This window comes from Ischnura elegans, chromosome 5 (genome assembly GCF_921293095.1).
Source record: "Ischnura elegans chromosome 5, ioIscEleg1.1, whole genome shotgun sequence".
NCBI lineage: Eukaryota > Metazoa > Arthropoda > Insecta > Odonata > Coenagrionidae > Ischnura > Ischnura elegans.
Genome location: NC_060250.1, coordinates 119602009 through 119622984, shown reverse-complemented (window position 1 = coordinate 119622984; position 20976 = coordinate 119602009). Strand labels below are relative to the sequence as shown.

General features: G+C 39.4%; 1 protein-coding gene across 3 annotated transcripts in view; it reads left to right on the top strand.

The window, feature by feature from the left end:
* Positions 1 to 20976, top strand: part of LOC124159476 — a 333447-nt gene that overhangs the window by 232211 nt on the left and 80260 nt on the right. The window lies entirely within an intron of this gene.

Here is a 20976-nt window from a genome sequence, read left to right as displayed (position 1 = left end):
GGTGCTAAACGTGCTGCTGTTATAAGCATCAGTATTAAAGGTAATGTTGGTGGTGGTTCTCGGGTATTGCTGTGTAGGTAACAATTTCACTCAACGTTTCACTCCTCCTACTGGGAGCGTTATCAAGAGAAACTTCTCTTGATTTTCTCTTGATAACGCATATTTTTTTCTCTTGATGACGCTCCCATTAGGAGTGAAACGTTGAGTGAAAATGTTACCTACACAGCAATACCCGAGAACCACCACCAACATTGATAAAAGAAGCTGTGAAAATCTTCATACGAAAATTAAGTATTAAATGTAGTTGGAAATACGAGAAAGTTTCGAAATTTTGTGTAAAAACTTTTTAGTTGTATATTTTTTCAGGTATGCGGTCGAGTCCAAGTCGTACCAGCGTCCAATATTTTTTTTCGCTCAATTATCTTTTTTCCTTGCCCAACTTTAATTCATAGGGTAGTGCATATGTTGCTGGCCCTCTTTTGCTTGGATATGGTCTATTTTAATCGTTCTGTTCCGGTGGCAATATCCAGCGAAAATGTAATTCAAGGGTGCTGAACTGTTATTGACCCTCACCTGGCGAGCTCTCATCGTAACAGCTGCCTTCAGTCCGAATATGGATGGTACCCTATTTGTTGGGATGGGTTTAATAATAGTGTTCGAGGACAATGAGGACGTGCAACGGTTTTACAACGCGTGATCGGTCAGATAAGAGATGGGCAACGCAGTGTCGAATTTAGACTTCTAAATCTGTCTTAAGGCCGTTTTACACGGGGCACGGAATTGCGCAGGTTAGAGCTGCATTAATTTCTAAAATGGCGTGGAATTGCGCGAATGCATGAACGAAATTAGAACAGGGGCTATTTTGCCATCTCACGTCCACGCATTCTCGCATGTGCTCTAGCTATTCACCGCTTTACACGACGCAATTTTGACTTTGAGAGACGCAATCTTGACTTTTTAGAGGAAGAGGAACGACAAAGAATTGGACATGGTAGGTGAGGAGAGTAAGTTTTTTTAGAAGACGTACGGAGGAGACAGAAGGTATGGATGGAGCGACTACTGAGCAAGGAAGGGATATTAAATACAGTGTTGGAAGTAGATAGTTGGGTAAACGCGGGAAAGGAAGGAAGTGAATAGGATTTTTAGATAGAATGAAAGGGGTTAGTCTTATAATGATTTGAAGAAGGAAGTACATGTACATAATGCCAAATGCGAGCCACGACTAGGGTGTTTGGCAGGGGATCATGTACATGTAGGTAGAGGAGATGGCCAGAATTCTTTTGAGGTACTCCATGGAAACCTTACTTAATCGATAGAGTACTTGAATAAATCTTTACCACGCAACTGCAGTGTCTCACTTCGTGGCTTACCCTCTGTGTTCTTCTTCTTGCCCATAGTGTCACACATGTAAACAAGCAAATGTCAAATATGTCTAGCGCGTGTTTCTCAATTTTCCTCTTTCTGTGTGGAATTGAGATCTCTACTGATACGACTTGGAGCATCCCGTGGCATCCTCCGTTGCCGCCGTGTGTTAATCTCTATCTTTCCCGCCATCATCCCTTCCCCTCCTTAGCAACCACACAAAGGACGCGTCACCATGGCCCCGGGTTAAGATCGAGCGACGCGCATGATGATGACTCATCGGGGGAGGGGGTCGCCCGGTCCCTGCCCCCCCATTCCCCTTTTTCACCTGATCTCTCCTGTGGCTTCCGTTTAGAACGGGAAAGCTTATCTTTTCCCCCTCCACCTGCTGCTCAAATGACTGTCAACACAGTCTAAGATGGCTCGATCGATAGAAAGTATTATCAATATGTAGGTACTAGGCCGCTGGCCAAGCGATTGCTATTTTTGTGTGAATATTTTTTCGGTTGATGTATTATTATTATCTACGTTGATGATATTAATCATCATCGTCAGTGATGATTACGTTGATCCTTACAATATATGAAAAAAATATTAATCCACCGGCAGAAACATTTTCTGTTTTTCCTGGGTATTATCGCACCTGCGTCTTTTCTAAGCGTGACTAGCCATCAGCATGCAATTGTTTACCCACATATGCTCTGCATGGCAACACTAGAAATAATCAGTTGTTAAAATAACACGTACACATTCGTGAAGATGGCTCTCGCCAAACATTCATTGCTTCATTCAACGCAAACACAGCTAAATTGGGTAAGGGTTTTTAATTAAATATAAGTCAATTCGTGAAAAGTCAAACGAACGAAGGGTTTTCCGCGGAGAAATAAATGCAAATAAATGCTCAAAAATGATAAGAGAAATGAATTAAATGCAACGATGAAAGAACGAAACGCAGAATGCCAATCTTGAACTTCCACTCGTTCCCCTGGCAGATGTGGAACTAGTCTCTTCAACAACAGAGTCCCATTATAAGCACCAATCCATCAGCAAATTGAGTCGTCTCGTATGCCTCCTCTATGAGAAGACGGTGTCCGCTATTGTTCGATGTCCCCCTTGTCTTGAAATGTATGTTGCGGACAAATTGCCCATTTCTCTTAGTTTTCAATTGGATGATTGAGAATTATCAAACTTCAAGCGTCTCGTCGTCTATGCTTCAGCATAATCTATCACTGGGGCGGATTCAGAACCAATTTCAACCAGGGTGCGGAGAGTATGGAATAAACCCCCTGGAGAGAGGGGCGTTCTAATATCAGAAATTGCTACGCACTACGATAAAAACAAATGAAACGTTTCACACGTATCGGACTTGAAGCCATGCATTTGCAAATACACTCCCTTTATTCCTTTACAAGAATACAAAAACTATTAAACTAGTGAAAATAAAAATTTTTGATAGAATTTCGCTTTGGTCTCCCACCATCGAAATCAGCCCCTTATTTTTCCCTTGCCAAACACCCCACAGTAGGCTCGCAGGGTATTATGGAGATGTTATCTGCCACCAGTGATGGGCTGTACAATAGCGGGCGGCGAAGACTCTACTTCGTTGTTATTCTACGCAATCTAGAGGACTCTGGTCAACAACGCTCGATATCCAACAACTTCTGCTCACTCTCTCTGTCTTGTTTTCCGTGATCGTCCACGTCCTTGCCCTTCCCTCTTCGCCTCGCCGCGCCTCTTTTGTTTTCGAGTGTCCGCCTCCGGCTTCGAACAGCTCACCTCATTCGGCAGTCCACTGTCTCCTCCTCCCCCACCCATTCCACTTCTCACGCCATCCCCTCAGCCGAGTCCACCGCGAGATCTTGAGGTTCCGTATTACTCATCGCCCAACCTCCCTCCCCCTGCTTCCCGTTCATTGATTGGATTAAGTAAGCGGCTGGTATTGCTGGAGAGAGTTCGGTGGTTGGGTGGTTTGCTACCGGGATGAAAATTCACTTTTTTCCACCTCTACTTTGATGAAGTCGTCCTGCTGTATCCAGTCACTATCATTGGTCAGCAAACCTGACGTTGCTTTTGCGCTTCTGTGGACTCAATTCTTCCATTTGATAATCTTATCATTTTTTCGTATTTATTTCTCATAGAATCCATGCATTAGAAAATGTCTTCGGTGGGTGTATCAACATAGTTTGATTATTTCCATGTAATGCGCTTGGTAGTTCTAATAGGTGGATACAGGTGAGGCATTTACATGTCCTAAGTCCCCATGCCAAACACTTCTGTAGATGGCTTACAGCAGGGGTGGATGCAGGATTTTTTCTGGGGGGGCCACCAGGGCCTGAAAGGCAAACGAGCTTCTCCTATTTGGGATAAAAAACAACATGCAACAATCACTCTACGGGGACTTTACCCCGACGCCACCGAGGCCGGCAATTTAATGAATTTTATATTTTACACTAAAATATAAAATTTATTAATATTTGTATTAAAAATATTGTCTATTTTTTAAGCGTCTGGGGGAGGGGGGGCACCTTCCCCCCTCCTTAAATCCGCCCATGGCTTGCAGGGTACTATCTAGATGTTGATGAGGAAAGAAATGGCGTAAGTGACCCACCGCTTGCTTTACTGGATATCTTGTGCATGGTTGGTGAGAGATAACCCATGTTAATCTTGCCATGTTCGTGTTTTGGTGCAATGTTTTTTTTTACTCTTCGAGTGTGTCTTTTCGAGAGTTAAGAACTTAATTCTAGATTTTTTGTTTACCGATGCTGTAGGTCAATGGGCACAGTTTATTGATCGTCGAAAGACGTCGTATAATCGTGGTATAAGCTGATTGAAAACCCGTTGAGCTCATCAAGAAACGAAAATGCGTAATTGAGGCGTCTCCGAGGAATTTTAATATGCCTTGAAATTCTCATCTCATTTAGGGATTCCAAAGATTCCGACGATCTTTCGTGGAATTCTGCTTGCTACAAATGCCTCCAATCTTTCAGTCTCCCCTTATTATCATTCTATTGGGTTTTATTATTTTTAAATTAATCTACCTAATAACTTATGTCTGCACGAAGTATCTATTCTGTCAGTATCCAGTAGGCAATTCTGGCAATTCACAATAGGGCTTACTCCCTTTCAATCTATCTAAAAAAAATCATTTATCTTGCTTGTTAGGTAGCAACAAGTCTTGAGGCGAAGTGGAGAAGTCTCTCACTGTAATATTCGTGGTTTACCGTTTGAATTACTTCTTTGAGGAGCGGAGCGCAACCATTTTATTTTATCCCAACCGGTCCCCAAACCCTTAGTGTGATCTTTTCTTCAATTCGGCATAAGGCTAATGATTTTTTATGTCATGAATGAATCATATTCGGTTCCTTCCCCTTACACGTCTACTCAGCATCCTTGTCACGGTTTTCGTCACCCCCTCAACGCTTACTACACGCTACAACCACATCCTCAGTTCTACATGTTCTATTACTATTGCCTCTCCTCACACGCGATATCTATATCAGTATGGATTATTGAAACTTTTGAGCTAAAATTTAATGCTCAAGTGCAAAATATGAAGGGAATTTTTTTATAAAATCTATTATTCAATACCAAATTTCGGAATTTTATTTTTCCATTTTCATGGCTTTCAGCTATCCAAGTGTTCTCTTTTATTAAATGACCATTTTTATGGTGCATGTTTGTACGCCAAGCAACTTTACAAATGTGTATTTGTATTTGTATTTGAATAATGACTGTCGGTATATAAAATGCCCTGAAGATTTGAACTCAATATTATTTTTGAGATTGTTAATTTTATTACAAAAAATAGAATTTTTTGCTGTAAAATCACGTTTTCCAGTGCTTGCAGGAAATACTGCTATTGGAAATTCGCTAATGCCGATATTTTCTGCGGATGATTACCTATTATTCGACGACTAAGCCAGTGCCGAAATTTCAGAAATATTTAACGCTAATTTGAAAATGTGAGGACTACAATGTATGGAGATTACGAACTAATAAACAAAGTGGGCATATCAGCCTTGGGAATGTGACACAGTAATGTCGATTTCAAGTCTAAATTATTAGGACTCAACGGGTATGAAATCAAAAAAAAATATCAACACAATCTGATGACAGACAGGATCATCAAAAATCATAGATGTTAGAGATGTTGGCAGTGAGCCTCTAACAATCTGCCGATTCACAATCCAGTTATGCATTCTAATATCTTTCACTCCTGATTCGCCCGAAGCCATTGTAAATACGCCGTTGCCCTTGACTTCCTATGGCCAGGCTGACTGCTTGGTAATCTTTGGGTTCATTTCCCTCGTCAAAGTCCGCAGAGGTCAAAGAACCACTCATAATTTATGCTCATGGATGAGAAAATAATTTCTTTTCACAAAGTCAGCACCGATGCCCATTGTCATGGTAATGACTTTCTGAAATAGCGAAGCAATTCGTTCGAAAAAATAACATCGTTAATAATTAGAGGCACGTGGAGTAGTGAATCAGTGCGATATACCATTAAATAGAATATTTTTTCTGAATCCGTTCTCTGAGCAAGTCGTGATAGGTTGTATATTCTTACGTGATTTATGGTTTTTTAATGATCCTGTCTGTCATCAGGCTGCATTATTTTTTCGATTTCATTCCCATTGAGTCCTAATTATTTATGCTTGAAATCGACGTGACATCGTCTGATTCCCAACGCTGTTATGCCCACTTCGTTCATTTGTTCGTAATCCCCGCACCTTGAGTCCTCATGTTTTCTAGGTACCGAGATATATTTCTGAAATTACGGCATAGGCCACGTCGTGGAATAAAAGAACTCCAATCAATAAATTATTCAATGTTTTCGTTCAAATTACAGTATAAACCTCATAACCTTTTAATACGAAAATAATTAATTTCTGGTAATAACCGTGTTTATTTTCTTAGTAATTCAATTTATGTGGGGTAATGAGATCTGTCTCAGTTCAGATCGCCGTGCGTCCATGCTTGACAGTGGCAGATACAGAAAAAACTCAAGGGGGGTGCAAAATATATATTGAGCTACCTTTACTTATACAGCAAATACAAATAATTAAGTCACGTGAAAAGTTTAAGAAAGTTTTATTTAAACTCGTAATACGCGTATACAATACAATCTATCTTATGATATAAAAAAGTTAAAATTGTTGTTCTGCAATGGTAGGTAATGCGGGCAGCCCCACAAGGGGGGGCGCGCCCCCTGCGCCCCCCATATGTATCCGCCTCTGATTTTTGAGATGATTTTAAGCCAATAGTTTAAAGTCGGAAACAGAGCACTTGTCTTGATTAGCGTCAATAATTTTGTTCAAGCATGCTGTTAATTCTTCATTTGTTGAAAGTTCCATATTGTTGCTTTGCCTTCAAAAATGTAAAGGAATGCTGGATACTCTTGTTATTTTGCCTATGTATTGATTTTCCTTAGTTATTCTCCTGTCGTATGCATTTTCCTTTCCTGGTTTCTTAAACGGAGGATTCCAAGGCTTGACCCAAGGTTAAGGAAGTCACCGCCTGGCTCGCCAGCTGCGCACTCCCATCACATTCAGCGCGTCGTCTGCCGTCTTTGGCATTGATTTTGAAGATCGATTTTTTCCTTGAAGTCGTTCTCCTTGGAATTTTTTTTTTAACGATGATCATTACCCTAAACTTCCCTCTTTTCAAACGTTTGTCTTCCTCAAGGGCTTACATTAAGAAATGTCGTAAAAAGATGAGTGCTTAATCAATTTTTTGTTTCCTCATTTATCTTGTATTTTCTTCGCCAGTTAGTGAAAAAAATTATCTTCGACAGTTGTTGTAGCCAATTTTTTTCTCCTGTTGTGTCTCGTAAACTCGTTCCAGAATCTATTTTTTTAAATCGTAGTTTGCCATGTGGATATCGAAAGTCAGGATGAGTATACCTTAAGGCAGAAGGGCCAAGGTAATTCCTCAACCATATGAATTTGTGGATATCAGTATTTTTAACAATTTCTTCGAAGGTTTATTTTCGCTGCATTGTTATTTTCCGATAGTCCCATTACTTATAGGCTTATTAGCCAATAGTTGCATCAAAGAAAAGTTCACTTTGATGTGCGGTTGTACGTCTACATTTACTTAAGTTTAACGTAGTACTTAAATTCTGCGTTACATGTCTTAATTTCGTGCGTGAATATTCAGTAGTGTTAGTGGAGTTCACTCGTAAGTCACCGTCAGCCTCCGTCTCGTTTACAGCGTGGCGATTCCAATTGCTGCTCGTGAGTGACTCATTCTGCTCTCCCTTATTTTTTGCTCCATTTCGCCAACCTCACCCCATCCCTCTTGCACTTTGCGAGCTTCAGTTTTGTCCGCCCAACTTCGCGCGTGCTTTTACTCAGTTCTCCGTTGGACTCTTTTCTTAATCGTTTGGACTGTTTAGTAAACATACAGTATAATGATGGTGTAATCAGTAGAAATACAGTGAAACGTTCCGGGAGGCGAATTCCTTTTTATTCCACTTACCAAATTGATACCCGGATTCGTATAGCATGATATCAAACGCTTCTATTTTATGCGTTTAATGTTGCGGACTAATGAGATTTTTTTTAATGAGATGAGTTTAATCAAGAGAAAAATATATAATCTACCAAATGATTCCACCTACGCGTACCTCCTCAACGTGCTCTATCATCATGGAGCGTAAATCCTGCAATCAATGAAGCTTTTAAGTATACCAATTAATCAGTTATTACATCATATAATTATTTATTAATGCTGTTAATGTTTTAGGTGTGTGATGGCTGCCAGGGAAAAGTGATTTCGCAGCTATTTTTATCGGGTATCAGACAATGCATTATGTACGTTTGCGGCGCTAATTTGGTGAAGGAATAAAAATCCTGGTTAAACTATAAATGTATTCCTTAAAAAAATCAGGAAACTTTATCATCCAATCCGTCAAGATATCACTTGAGTATCCTTTGAAACAGTGTTCTCCGATGATTTGCGGGTAGTCCCGTTTTTAAACCACCCTGCGCTTCACGTAATTTTGCTGCGTGTCTTTTTTAAATCCTTTATCTTTCTTTCTAAGCGGAAAAACTTCCGTAGTTCAATTTCACCGATCAGTTGGAATATAAATATTCATAACTGGAGAAGGGAATTCATCGTTTTCTCCATCGCTTAAGAAGGGAAAGTCTTTTGTTATATTGCGTGTTCACCTCTCTTAAAGATCTTTTTTTCAGTCACATACTAATCACTGCATAATTTCTTATTTTCATGCTCCTAAAGTAAGCTCGCATTTCCTATGTAAACTGCAACTACCCACTGCGCCCATATTTTAACGAGCCCTCAATGCCATTTAAGATTAATTTACTTTTGTTAAGTAAATATTTATCTTCCCCCTTCTTTTTCGATTCTATTCTCTTCTATTCAATATTGGGAATAATTTTAGATATTGGCTGTGACACCCTTACTCCTCTGATTTGCGTATTGTTTTACAAAGTTTTCTCCTTATATTTAGGCATTTGAACTTTGCGTAAAAATTTCTGTTATAATTTAATTAATAACAATAATTTCCTTACTGACAAAAAAAAATTCATACGCATAATATAGATAAGGAATCTGTAGTGCACCTTCAGGACTTGTCACTCGTGATATCATTTCAAAATGTAATATTTTAGCTACAATTTCCATTTTTGATAAACAGTAGGTACCTTATTCCAATACTCAGTATACAATGAAATATAAAATTGAAATTCTCAATATAAAATCAAAAACATAAAATTCTTGTGCACCATAAAATATAAATTAAAACTTATATTTCGTCGATAATATTTGTAAATCTATCCGTATTTCAACTCAATACCATTTTCAATAACATCATTGTTCAGTCATCCATCTTTTAATTTTTACCTTAGTTTCGTTTCTTGTCGTTAGTTTGCTTAAATTGTGTGGTATCTGATTAAATTCTTTAGGCACTCCTCTTTGAATTTATTAATTCCATGTCTTTTATATTGCATAGGTACAATATATTTTTTAGGTGGTCGGAGATTTTCAATCTCTCTTGAAGGATTTTTTAAGCAATAACGGAATTAATTATCTAGTGTAATTATATTCCTGTATAATATTTCTAATCTCAAAATACCTATATATTTATACTTATCTACAATTTTAGTTTCTTTTTATCTATTTTACCTTGCAAAATTTTGGTGAATTTATTTTTCTTATTGAATATGATTGATAATGAATGATCATATTCTAATTTCGTAGGAAATTTGTTTTTCAATTCGCATATCATGTTGCAGAAATGTTCCTTCGATTTCGAAATGCTCTGGGGTTGCGTCATTCCTGCCCCCCAACCCCCATCTACAAATGCGAATACCGGTTTAGTCGGTTTAAGTATGTGAAGCCTTTTTGTTCCGGGAACTTTCCGGCTAATATGGGCCACTGTTTCTCCTCTCACTCAAGGATTTCCCAGAAGTGCCCTGAAAGAAAAAGTGCTGTGCCAGGACCACGGTTTAATATTATCCAAGTTTATCTTACACTCATGAACTGTCACCAAATACGTATTAGTGAAAGCCGTTTCCATCTGCGATGGTTGTATTTCTGGTGCATGATTCATCTCAAGCTGATGCTGTTTCTACTTCATGCTTATCATAATCCAAGAATTTTTTTAATTCTTGCATTAGTTATATGACTACTTCTGGAAGCATAAATTAGCTTTCTTTCCTGTACTTGGAGGGAGTGGCTAATTAATGTAAGAAGTTTCAATGTGAGGATTTACTATTGGAATTACTAACTGTTGGTGAGTTTTGACTTTGCATGAATGTGCTCGTAGTTTTTGTTATTATATGTAATATTCTTATGACCGTGTGGTGTGTATGTTGGAATCGCTTTATATGCTTCATGCCTGTAGTATGAAGAGTTCTCGCGATCGCCTCCGAGTCAGTCATTACTGCCCTGGCAGTAATGCAGTTCCTGATCAGGTAGCGATCCCGAGAACTCTCCACGCAATCAATTCGCCGAGAAAGCACTAAATCTTTCTTCATACTGGTGATTGCTCTCTCCCTGCCAAACATTCTAGAGGTGGCCTGCAGCGTATTATGTAGATGTAAATTTTAAAGAGTAGGTACCAGGAACAGTAAGATTGTAACCAAAAGGTACATCACTCAGTAAATAATTTTAATTGACCCTCTTAGTCGACAGGGAAGAATCTTTATTCGCGCCTTCTCTGCCGCCAAATGCCCAACTCGCGTTATAAACTTCTTTTATGTGTTTTACTTAACACGTAATTACTTTTATGTGTTTTATGTGTCAAAAACTAAGTACACATTCTTGCAAAGGCAAAACTTGCCAGCAGTTGGTAATTCCTATAGTAAATCCATGCGAGGTTAGAACCATGGAAGAAGATGACATACAGTGAGTCGTCCTAGCGGGTGATGCTATTAATTGTATTGGCTTACTTTTTTTTCCCCACACGAATTAATTCAAATGTTCATCGCTTTCCACCTCTTATGTTAGGTTACCATGGAGATCCCGTACCTTCTTCCACTCTCCTTCCTCCTCATCATCCCAAATGCGATTTCTCCGCCTGAGTTGTTTTGCTCCCTTTCGCTTCCTGCTCACGTTCGTGTTCTTCCTCCGAGCGACGTCTCCCTCAATCTCTCATCTTTTCCAACCTCACAATAACCCCTCACTCTCCTCCGTGAGTCCACTCCCTGGAATCTCCCTTTCTTCGATTTTTCACGAAGATTCTCTTCCGTCTCGTGAAAGGACACTGGACATCCCGAATTTGTATTTCTCTCTTTCAGAAGTGGTCTGTCTGTCAATTGATTGCCTTGGAACAGTCTCTTCGCCTTTCAGAGGCATTCAAGCGGCTTGGCGAAGATTTCCACGGCAGAGATCTTAGTATGGAGATCGTGGTTTCATTTGACTCAGCTTGCATCAGGTTTATATCCAACGTGCGCAAACTGCGTTCATATCATTTTTTTATTAACATCGGCGAATTTAATCCTCGTTTTAGTCTGTATCGTCCAGGAAAGGTGCAACATACCTACATGACAAACCTTCCAAGTGAAAGTGCACATTTATTTTTACAGAGCTGGTGTTCGGAATTTGCCGCTTATGTTAGGAATTCTATGTTCTAATTTCAAGAATCTATTCTTAATTTTCGTTCGAGAAACATTATTGCTGCTCGTTTTCAGCGATTCTTTCGTGAAGAAACTCGTGTCTATCTTTAGTAGCTGGATATTTATTTCTTTTATTAACCGGAGTTTCGGCAACTTATCATTATTTTATAGAACCGTGGGAAAGCTTTAAAAATGGCCAAAACCAGGTGGATATTTTGTTTATTTTTTAATGAGAAGTGTTTCCAGTATGAATCTAAATGGAAGCATCGGAATCGGAAAAAATAAAAAATTTGGATTCTTGGCAGAAAATAATTATAAATTGCTTTTTTAGATTGGCAGAACCAGTAATAATGTCACCGAAAGGTACCCCAGTACCCCACCCGTTAAATTATTCTGGTTGATTCGCTAGAAAAGAATCTTTCTTCATGACTTCTCCGCCGTCCTATTCTTATCTCACGTTAAAAACTTCTCTTGATCTGTTATTTTCGCTTTCCGCCATCGAACCAACATTTCCTTCTTTTCCTTGTGCTTTCTAGTCCTCTCACCTACATTTTACAGCAGCCCTTTGTTTTCTTACTTCTCACAATCCATCCTTGTCAGCCGTTTTGCTGTCTCCTACCTCATCGGAACTCGGAACGGAAAGTGTAGGACTGTTTGATGTGGACAAAATATCCCTCCCTTGAATCAAGTTTCTCAGCCTGGTCTTACCTGCAACGGTGATTTCCATATGAAAGCCTTTGTCGTTATGTTTACCCCATTATTATTGGAAAGTCCGTCTCCCCATCGAGTGCACCCTCCTTTTCATGTCTTTTTTGCTTGTTTTGTCCTCCTTCTTGCTTCGCCAAGTAATGACAGCCCTTGTTATGAATTGGGATACGGATTAAGGTCGTTCGAGGTTACAGGCACCAAGTGTGAACACATCCAGTTGGTAAATAAAAAGTGGGAGCCATTCTAGCCATAGTTTTTATATTCCAATTAACGTGTGATTTTATGTGAGATTGCTTTCGAATTCTACGTTGAAAGTAATCTCGAATCTGGTTAAAATATAACATGCCTTTGAACGAGAAGAAATAGGTAGAAAAACGTCATGCAGTTGGCATTTTCTGCCGTCCTTCATCAATGGGGTACCGGTATACTTAATCTTCGTCCGCCGTAAGTGTTGCCTAGATAAATATATTATCTTTAGCGATCTTTCCTCTCTGACAACACGGTTTATAATTATCCTCATTCGGTATGAAAAGATTATTTTAGCTACCAGATCCCGCGGTTCAAAAATCCTATCACAATTGGTATAATAAAAAACACGTACAGCTATGCACTTCACATGAGGAAGAATGCGCTTCTTTTATCGGCTTTTTATCTTTTATAGCATCAAAGACAGTGGTGGTTAGTCTGATGTCAGCATATAAAGTATCTTATGAGTCTCCTTAAAGTTGTCGTGCCGTTATCGTTTCACGGAAGAAACCCACCATTCATTTTTATCCCCTTGTAGACCAATATCGTCCGTCATCACTGTCAACTTGCAAGTATTACCTCCTTTTCCATTATCCATCTATATTTTTCCCGGGATTCTTGTATTTATTGCGCATTTTTCATTATGTTAAGTACGTAGCTGTACGTGTTTTTCATTATACCAATTCTGATAGGATTTTTTGAAGCACGGGATCTGTTATTTCCAATAATATGCCATGACACATGAGGATAATTAGAAACCGTGTTGTCTTAGAACTCTTCGCCTTCACACTCCACTCTAAAATTCCTTCCCTCAAGAGTATCATCGTTTAGTATGGTATGGTATTTGGTAACCTCTAACGCTATTGTGTTACTCTTTCACGTCCTGCATCTAGTTATGCCTTTTTCTAAATTCTTTACCCATCTGTTGGCATTTGTTTCTTGGTTCAGTTTTCTTGACTTTAAACTACTTAGGCTTATAATCCCAATACATCCCATTGGAAACTCGGAAATCTCGACGGATGCGATGGACCAAGTGAAACTACTGGTTGTTCCTCCCCTCTCCTTCCTTTCCGCCGTGGAGCGGTTCGTTGACTCCGTGGTTGTTAGCCACCAGTGATCACTGTGCGTGAAGAAAATATGGAGCCACTCGGCGTAAAACCCAATCCTTGGAATTTCTCGGATATGGCGTGGTCGATCATTGCGGTTTCGCGGTGGATTGGAAACCGATGCACCTTGCAGCGGATTGATCCGTACATCAGGTCTCTTTTCTTATTTACACTAGACGTAAGTGCGTTTGCGAGGACATGTATGTCTTGTGCTAATTTTCTGGATATAATCTGTTGATAAAATCAGTTAGGTTCGAGGATGATCAGGCGTCAGAGCAGCCGCTCAGCGAGAGGGCTGCAAGCTCTGGTGGAAGCGCTAGACAAGCGTTGCAAGATGATAAGAAGGTTATACGGTTTTGTTAACCATCGCGACCAACGAATGTGAGACTCAAGTTAAATGTAAATGGACAAAAACTAGAGCAGGCAGAGCGATTCAGCTGCTTGGACAGCTCGTTAGAGGAAAACGCATAAAGTTGTAAAGGAATCAGGAATGGAATTGCGTTTGCAAAGTAGGCGTTCATGAACTGGAAGGAGTTTAATAAGAGGATCATTATGTAAGAGTTTAAAGAAAAGGCTAGTGAAGAGTATGGAGTGTTGCGCATTGCGGTGTGGAAATGTGGACACTAAGAAAGGAGGACGAGAGGAGACTGGAGGCGTTCGAGATGTGGGTTTGTCGAAGAATGGAAAAGGTGAAGTGGACGGAGAGGAGTTACTACGAAGTGCTTGATATGGGGGTGAGGAGAGGCAGCTTCTAGATGAGATGCGGAGGTGATAGAAGGTATGGCTGGAAGGAGTACTTTGCGGGGAGAGGATGTTGATAACTGTTATAGAGGGTTGAATGTTGGGTAAACGAGGCAGAGGAAGGAAGAGAATAGCATTTTTAGAGAGAATGAAAGCGAATAGGTCTTATTTTGAATTGTAGTGGGGAGTCCATGAGAGGGAGGGGATATTGCTACAGTACTTCTTTAGTACTCCATAGAAATCTACCTTAATCGGTGGGATACCACAATAAAAAATAAAAATCTTTTAATCGTTTTTGATGTTATGTGCCGTATGCGGTGAAACGTGTCCGAAGCGACCACTGAAGGGGGTGAAGAAAAGTATTGGCGAATAAATAGGGACGAGAGATGTAAGGTTTTCAGGAATGAGTAATAATCAAAAGAGGCATCCATTTAATTTCTATCCAAGCGATCCTGCGTGGAGAGATATCGCAAATATGTTTAAGAAAAGCCCCACTATCTGTCAAAGAAAGATCATAAACTCGTAGACCCTCCGAAACAGAAGCAGAAATTTCATTATTTTCTCTTTTCACTTTTCAATACTGCACCAGTATTTTCCGTCATCTCTGCGTCTTCGTTTGCAAAGTAAACTTGCTACTCCATCAACCGTGGACAGGGGGAATTCTCAAATGAAAAGATATGGTATGAACCGAGCGCTAATGCGATACCAGCATGACTCCTTATAAAATATCTTTTACCTTAACTTGTTGTTTCTATGTCACTTTTTGAAACCGTATCGCTGTTCATAATTTATACTGGCGAAAATTAAATGATTTCACCGAACTTTCGCGTTTCCTGTTTTTTTTATCGCAGTCGTTCCATCCGCTGATTCACTACGTGATCTGATTTGATGATTCATTTTTCGATTTCAAGGACGGCCATCCGGGTCATTGGCCTACTAAACCATGTACCCTCAGTCATGCAGACCGGTGTAAAATGATTTTGCTTAAAGAACCATTTTACTTTTCAAATTAATACAAGAAAATATATTCTTGAAGGCTACGTTTTCGCTCAGTATGCTGCCTTTTTTGCCTTGCATTAGCACGCGGTCCCCATGGTGATGGCAACCAGCTTTGCTCTGTTTCAAATGTTCCCTCTGGTATAGCTCTTACGTATTATACATTTATTATGTCCGCTTTTTTTGTGGCTGCATGCATTTGGCAGTCCTATCTATTCCATTCTTCTGCAACAATCGTGCGTCCTTCCTCATCATAACTCTCTCAAATCAGGGAAATTTTCGTTTTTTATGTGAATGGTAATAGAATAAAATAATGTCAGATGTGTGCGGTCATAATAGGAAATCGTAACTGTAAAAAATAATGTCGCGCTGTATTATTGAGTGTACGATATTATGTGGTCGAAAACGCGAAATATCTCGATATGAGGTTGCATATAAGTCGAACTTCACATTTCCAGTGGTATTTTTATTCTTTTTTGTGTCAATAACAACGCATCTTTATTATTTGAGATTAGGGCAGTTGCACGTCATTCCCATGGCAATTTCTGTTTGAGCGATCGATTTAGTGAAGAGGATTTGTTGGATGGAGTAGTTTAGAACGAACGAAATGACTAAAATTTGAAGATAAAACTGAGGCACATTCCGTCGACCAGTCAATTGTTACCGGTAAATAAATAAGCTGAGGCAATTTATTATACATATCGTGGGAACAGATTTATTTCCGTTATAAATCATGATTCTTATTCGATTTAAGGATTTGGGTTATTCCAAATCAATTACTATAAGATTTGGATGGATGTGCTCCAATTTCTGTCTGTGCCTTGAAGCCTGGCGAGATAGAATCTTTTTAATAATTCAAATTTGAACCCATTTATGGCTGTCAGTGGCGTAGCCAGGAATTTCGTTCAGGGGGGTCCAAAACCATGGGGAAAATGTTTGAAAAATAGGGTGCAAAGCAATGGTTTTAAAACTAATTTTAACACTTTTAATAATCGAAAAAACTTCATTTGTTAAAGAAATATTTTTTTAATTCATGATTTTTCAATATTTCGTTTTCTTTTGTGAAGGAAAATAATTGTGTTTTTATATTTCGGGGGGTGGGTCCGAACCCCCCCCCCCCCCTGGCTACGCCACTGATGGCTGTTTGGTTATATTATGAACTTTATCGTAAGCTCAGGGCTCGGACCAACCTAAGTTCGATGTACAGTGCCCTTGTTGAAACTCCGGCTATTTCTTCCCGTTAGATATCCATGCAGGTTTCTGATTACTTGCTGTCGCAAATAGCTCTGTAACTTCATGAGCTCCACTGCCTATATTTGCCTAATCTTTGACTGATCGTCTCTGGGTGACAAGTGCTACAAGTAAACGTGCTTTCATTGCGGATTGCCTGCTGCGTTTGCCTACAGAGCTGCACAATGAGTGATGACAGTGAGCGGATGAGAAAAAACTATTCGACGTCTAATCTGGGTCAAAAAAATGTGCTCTTTAGAAATGTAGCTAATGTTTGAATAAGCGCTATTAAACTCAAATAAAATTTCTCCCGTCGTGGGTCATTTTTTCTTGACTCTTTCTTTAGGCCGGAATATTGTGACTCACTTGTCTACCGGTTACCTTGACCTTAAATTCTCTTGATATCATTAGTTTTTTTTCTCTTCCAACCTTGTAGACCATCCGATCGTTTACTCTTAAATACTATAAACCTGCTGTATAATTTTTTGTCTGTTCAATTATTTCCAGCTTACTCATTTTTCATCCCTCGTAGATTTTTTTAAAATCGTGATTCTTTACGCGGCCTCGCATCGGTGAACTCGAAGCGTAACCAAAAATCACTGAATTGCTGCGTGTGTCTCTCTCGATTGTTTTTGCTTACGCCGCCACATCTGGAGCTCTAGGTCTTCGTAGCTGTCCAATAAACCCGGAACTGATGCTAAGCTTGTATAACCCGACCTATTTATGCGTTTATCGTGCTTAATGCCTTTTACTTGGAAATAAAGACTCATCTACTACGTGATTGATGTGTTGGTTGGTTGTGTGATCATTAAATAAGGAAGTCATTCACCTGGGTAAACTGTTCTCGGGATTCCCACCGGGTTAATTCTTTCAAATCGGCCAACGTTTCAAACTCCGTCTCGGCGCACATCATCAGGGCTGAATGTTGATTTATTTAAATTTTTGGTTGCTAAGTCTCATATTTTTTTATCAACTAAATTTATTGCAACAATGAGACTTAGCAGCCAAAAATTTAAGCAAATCAACTCAGTCTCATATTTTTTAATGAACGAAATTTATTTGAACAATGAGACTTAGCAACCAAAAATATAAATAACTCAACATTCAGCCCTGATGTTGAGCACCGAGACGGAGCTTGAAACGATGGCCGCTATGAAAGAATTAACCCGGTGGGAGCCTCGAGAACAGTTTTCCCACATAACTCGCCTGGAAAGCATCAAATCATAAGTCACTCACCTAATGTAGGAGACATTTTTGACATATGTCTACGAGTTGAGTATCGAAGTATATTGGTCTGCCTCATCGTGGTAGTCAGGGGGAGTAAAGAACCATCATTCCTTCCGTCTGAGATCAATATCCTTATATTTCCCTTCGAATCTGCGTAGTGTAGCCACTTGATTTTGATGTACGCAAATTGTTTCACAATTGAGTGTAAATCCTGGCTAAAATCATGCTCCGCTGTAATAGAGATCTTGCGACATTCCTTGCTTGGTTATCTCCAACTTCCCGGGGCAAGTTTCCCAAGCTTAACTTATTCTTATTCTTAAGTAACCGTAATTTTATGTATTGTAATAGATTTCACATACATTGTCTTTAATAATTATATTTCGTCAATAATTCAGGTTAATCATTCTAGCAGCTATCACTGATTTTGTCCTCGGGTCAATTTGGTCTATTTAAGAGAAAGAAGAAAAAGCCTATGACAACGAAAATAAACTTTCTTGGTTCCTATTTGTGCTTCTTTACTTCAGCAATATATTTTCTGAGAACCGTGAAAGGGTAATTCAGTTTTCTAGGGATAGGAAATGTTTTTGTCCTCGTTCATCATGACCACGAAGGCAGGCTAGCTCAAGCACGAACCTCATTCCTCGGCCCTCTTTCTAGTTATTTCTCTCTTCGATTGAAACCAAATGCAGTTTCATCATCCTTACGAAAGACCTTCCAGCCACCGAGATTGTGAAGTCAATTACCTAGTCAAAGTAGGTTATTCCAAAAACTTATATAAATACTTGAATTCTATCTTAAAAATCTTCACGAATCATTCAAACTCTGTGGTAGTGTGAAAATATTTGTTTTCGTGGAAATTTTTAAACAAAATATTTCTTTTCGTAGGTTAAATTATTCCCATTTCATGTCGAAGTAGACGTGCAGACGTGTATCCAGTAAATAAACGAGTCGTTTATTTACGTTTTTGTTCAAATTATTGTTGCTTTTTAGCTCAGTTTTTTTTTTATTTTAGAAACATTTTGATTTTCTATTTCGTTCTTCCATGCATACAACTTTGAAACGAATTCGACTCCCATATCCTTGCAATTTGTAGACTCACTGGATTTGGAATATAAAGATATAGACTTGGAATATATAGTTATCGGATCTTGTGTATAATGTGTACATATTATTAGTGAAATTAGTGTTCTTCTTAGCTTCTTTGCATGAAAATCTAGGTATATTTTCTCATCAATTATGTGACTTGGACTCCCATTTTGGAATGCTTCGTGGCTTTGTAAAAAATAACTTTCTTCGTGAAATGATAATCGAAATTAGCTGAACTGGACCGGAAGAACGTTTATATTTCGTGCGTAAACGTTGGACGAAATTTTCACTGACATCCCGTTCTGTTATATCGTCATCAGTTTCGGTTCTTGTGGGGAGGATTAAGAGTTTCCCTCTAAACCCCCCTCGCCCCAAAATCCGAAAAAAATTGTTGGCTGACATTTATACGCTCTGACAACTTTGTGAGCTAATATCTCCGGTCAACAAGCGTCTTGGTGCGGAAAATTTCACACTTGTGCTTTTTTTACCAAATACCACCATCCTACACTTTTTGATCAAAATTGCGGAGTACAACTCGGGAGTGTCCCTTGTGTGTGCTAGTAAAGCTTAAGTTTTAGTTTAGTTTAGCCTTTATTTTCGGGAACCGGAGCGAACTCGGAACTGGAACATTTTAAACTTGACCGAATTTTCGGGAACTGAAATATTTTTAACGTATAAAAAATGTAATTTAATACATAAAGGAATGCAAAACTGTATAGATGGTCAAGTACATAAAAATAGCAATAGTATAAAATATAATAGCACAAACATTTCATATATAATAGATTTTTTGAATAATTGACCAGCTGAGACAAAAGTTTCAATTACTAACTTTTGGGAAATTTCCTCCCATAATTTATCAGTACATCTTACTCTGGTATACCGTGGTCTTTATTTCTTCTTCTCTCATCTGAATCTATCAATTTCATTTCCATCTGGGATATCGTATATAGAACCTTTCAAGTGTTGAGGGTTGTTTTTTTTACGAGAGAGGGAAAGGAACGGTAGATGGAGCCCTATCGTGGATTCCGAGAACCAGCGTCGTCTGCAATTAACCCCACCCCGTTCTCACCCCTCCGTTTTACGGATCTGGCTTTTATTTCGCCCGGGGCGGCCGAATTTCGCCCTCCCTTCGCGGGAAGGGGCGCAGCGCCCTTCGGCTTTGACTCTCCCTGAACTTTTGCTCCTCCTCCTCCCCTTGCGTTTTCACTCATCCCATAATCCCTTCCAGTCCTCCACACCCAGTTCATCCTTCTTCCTCCCTCTCCGAATAATAAGGAGGCTTGATCCTCAGTTGATAAACATCTTGTCATGTTTTCCCACACTCTTCACTCTTGTGGAAAGAGACATCACCATTGTGGTACTACCATGAGATGATGACCCTCTTTCGGGCTTCCAGTCGGGTTAGAATAGGGTAGTTTCCTTCATCAAAGAAAACGAAATGCATTGATTGCGATTCCTTACCCACCATTATTGTTTTCATAATATACAAATTATTTGGTTTTAGAAATCCCAGTTAAGACGAATGGCAAGGGTCAATTTTAGCCTCATTTGAAGAATGCCAGATTGGCGCCCATGCGATGCCACTCCACGTGACGTCACAGGGACCTAGTTTCTATACGAGTAGATAGGAGTTTTACATCGTCTGAGATTACCAATGCATGCATGAGGCACAGAGCTCAGGGAAACGTCTCTTAATAATCACTTATTATAATTGCCTATAGTCGGAAAGTTTCCTTCGTTTAATAGGGGAATAATAATCCTTATTTAAGCCAAGCGCTACCGGCTAGCAGGGTACTCAGCAACCTGCTAGCAGCCTGCGTCGTATCAGTGATCAAGCCTCGCCCAAAGGTCACCTCACACGACGACAGCTGGATCCAGAAATACGTCACACGGACTTTTCCCGTCATTCCTACTTAGCCGTCGCGTTTTCGCGCGCTTGAAATTTTTCCTTTTTCGTTTAATCGCGAAAAATTGATATCGTCATTCGAAAATCTAAGAGCGTGAAATGCGCACTCCAGGAGTAATAATTTTTCGATTTAGACAATAAAAAAATAATAGGAATGCACCCTATTGGCTCCAGACCGACGTTTCCATGGCTTACTCTGCTGTCGTCCTTAGGGACTGGTCGCCTTGACAATTCCCGGTTAGTTTAATATAGCTCAGGTCGGTAAAAGAGACGCATAAAACGT